The following is a 3,408-nucleotide window of genomic DNA, read 5'->3' as shown; positions in this document are numbered from 1 at the left end:
AACTGAAATGTACTGAGCATCATAGCTTAGAGCAGCCTATCTTATACTCAGAACATGTACATTTGGCAAAAATCAACTAACACAAACTATTTTATAATAAAATGCTGAATATCTCATGAAATTTATTGAGATAAATAAATTTCATCTCAGAAGGAAGGAAAAGAAAAAAATAGAATCTTTGTATGGGGGCAGAATGGTGGCAAGTGTATGAGTCGTTTAGCCCTGTGATTGTGTGGTCAACTGGAAGCTGTGGCACTGCAGCTGTCCAGCATCACAAGAGAGAAAGTAGGACAAATCACTAGCCCCGGGAAAATATCAGAATTTAGAATCTGAAGTATGGTTTCCATTGGATGAATACTGCTTTTGCCTCACAGAAAGTTGAAAAATCGTCGAACCTCTATAAGTCAGGAGATGTCTGCACTGAAAACAGAAGTTTCAGACTATGTTTTCAGGGGTCATTTCTATAGCTCATTATGAAAGAAATTTCTCTGAATGTGAAGAGCACCCAAAACCCTAGCAAGCTTAGTGTTCCCTCCTGAGTGTGAAGCTTCTTTTTGGTGTTGGTTCTGCAACTGCCATTTACCATTGATGATCATTCTTCTCTTCCTTTGGGGAGCAAGAGGGAGAGGACACTGCCTGAGTAAAACAAAGAACAAAAAAAGAAGTTTCAAAGTACTTTGTAATTAGCCTACAAACTGGAAGAATATGAAATTACAAAAAATGTAAAAGCAAAACAATAAAATTGGTGACATCAGTTGATATAATTTTATTTATTAACTTCATTCTTTATGAGAATTTAACAGCTTAGAAATAAGAGTAAGGTTTTTCATATTTTAAATTTTAATTAGAGAATTGTTAGTTATCTTCAATAAACAAATTTGTACTTTTTTACTCTTTCTCCTCATGAGAGGAAAGGCTTCATATAATCTTTGGTTCAAGTTAATGAGCACACTGAAATATTTCATTTATTTTTAAGAGAATGCTGAGATCAGCCCTGGGATTTCTTTGGAAGGAATGATGCTAAAGCTGAAAGTCCAGTACTTTGGCCACCTCATGCGAAGAGTTGACTCATTAGAAAAGACTCTGATGCTAGGAGGGATTGGGGGCAGGAGGAGAAGGGGACGACAGAGGATGAGATGGCTGGATGGCATCACTGACTCGATGGACGTGAGTCTGAGTGAATTCCAGGAGTTGGTGATGGACAGGAAGGCCTGGCGTGCTGTGATTCATGGGGTTGCAAATAGTCGGACACGACTGAGCGACTGAACTGATTGAACTGACTGAAAGTCCATTTATATAGAATACACCCAAATTGCTTTTCTGGATTAACTACCAAACTATCCCAAACCCCACTCAATTCCAATTAAATTTAAGAAGTAATTGTTTTGGAGACATAAATTGAGGGAACAGAATAGAGAACCCAGAAATAAGCCCATACACATATAGTTAATTACTTTATGAGAAAGGAGTCAAGAATATACAATGGAGAAGGATAATTTCTTCAATAAATGGAAAACCAAACAGCCACATGCAAAGGAATGAAATTGGACCATTATCTTCTACTACACACAAAAATTATCTCAGAATGGACTAAAGACTTGAAACCATAAAACTTCTAGAAGAAAACATAAGTGGTAAGCTTTGTGACATTTATCTTGGCAATGATTTGGGGGGATTTGATACTAAAAATAAAGGCAACAAATACAAAAATTAACAAGTAGAACTACATCAAACTAAAGCTTCTGTGCAGCAAAGGAAACTATCAACAAAATTAAAAGGTAACCTACTGAATGGGAGAAAATATTTGCAAATCATATTCTGGATCAATGGTCAATATTCAAAATATATAAAGAACTCGCACAACTCAGTGACAAAAAAAAAAACAATCTGATTTTAAAATAGGCACAGGAGCTAAATAAACATTTTACGAAGGAGACATTAAGAAGACCATTAGGTACATGAAAAGATGCTCAATATCACAAATCATTAGGAAATGAAAATCAAACTAACAATGAAACCTGACACCTGTTAGAATGACTATTATTTAAAAGATAAGAAATAACAAGTGTTGGCAAGGGAGGAGATGTTCAAAAGGGAGCTTGGATACTAAATATGGAAGTGTAAATTGGTGTAGCTAATATGGAAAGCAGTATAGAGTTTACTCAAAAATTAAAAATAGGACTATCACATGATATAGCAATTCTATTTCTGGGTATTTATGTGAAGAAAACAAAAACACCTAACTTGAAAAGATATGTGCACTCCCATGTTCATTGAAGTACTATTTGCAATAGCCAAGATATGGAAACCCATTAATCGATAAATGGCTCAAGTAATGTGATACACACAAACATATGTATATACAATGAAATATTATTTAGCTATACAAAGTGAAATCTTGCCATTTGCAACAACACAGATGGATCTTGAAGGGATTACATCAAGTAAAATAAATCAGACAGAGAAAGTCAAATATAATAGAAGCTCACTTGAACGAGAAATCTAAGAAAAACCAAGGTAATAGACACAGAGAACAGATAGGTGGTTGCCAGACTGGGCAGTGGGAGGGAGGAAGTGGGAGAAATGGGTAAAGGGAGTCAGAAGGTACAAACTGCCAGTCATGAAATAAATAATCCATGGAGGTGTAATGTACACAGTGACCATACTTAACAACACTGTATTGCATAACTGAAAGTTGCTAAGAGATTAAACCACAGAAGTTATCACAAGAAAAATTTTTGAAAACAGTGTATGGCGACAAATAGTTAACTAGACTTAAGATGGACACCATCTGGCAATACAGTCACTGTCAAATCATTATGCTTGACACCTGAAACTAATATAATGTTCTATGTCAATTATTCCTCAATTTTTTTAAGTTTTAAAATATTTTTGAAGGCTTAATAAGATTTTTTTTCTAACACCTCAATATGAAAACAAAAACTGAATGAGAATATAAGTAAATGCCTAAATTCACCTCATGAGCCAACAAGGAACAGGTTATGAGTGGTTATGAGTGGTTAAAGGAAAATGTGAAACTTATTCTTCAAGAGGATTAAATACACATAAAAAACAATGCTGGCTAATAAACTATGTTTCAAAATGACATTGAGATTTCAAACGGATGCATATTACACTGGAAGAAATTTTTCAAATGTAGAGAAACAGAGTGACTTCAAAATAATTAAATCATACAGATGATAGAATTGTTTGACTTTTTAAGTACCAAAAGAAAAGAAACTTCTATTTTTACTTTATAAGGAATTTGTGTACCAAACAAATGTGTTGAGAAAAAAATTCATATTGGAATTGAAGTCAAGGAAAACCAGGTTTAAAATGCAAGACATTCATTATAGATAAATGTGTCATAACAAAAAGAATGAAAACATAGAGCTGATATGAATAAAT

The 3,408-nt window shown here is 34.0% G+C and overlaps 1 non-coding gene across 1 annotated transcript; it reads left to right on the top strand.

Annotated features, from left to right (window-relative positions):
* The first annotated feature begins 436 nt into the window (after positions 1–436).
* LOC128047101 (small nucleolar RNA U3) lies at positions 437–642 on the top strand. Its single transcript, XR_008199293.1, has one exon. It is a non-coding gene; the product is annotated as a small nucleolar RNA U3 (small nucleolar RNA).
* Positions 643–3,408: the final 2,766 nt, after the last annotated feature.

The sequence above is a fragment of the Budorcas taxicolor genome, chromosome 4, assembly GCF_023091745.1.
Source record: "Budorcas taxicolor isolate Tak-1 chromosome 4, Takin1.1, whole genome shotgun sequence".
Classification (NCBI taxonomy): domain Eukaryota; kingdom Metazoa; phylum Chordata; class Mammalia; order Artiodactyla; family Bovidae; genus Budorcas; species Budorcas taxicolor.
Note: the sequence above shows the minus strand (reverse complement) of the source record. Positions and strands in the feature narration are given on the sequence as shown.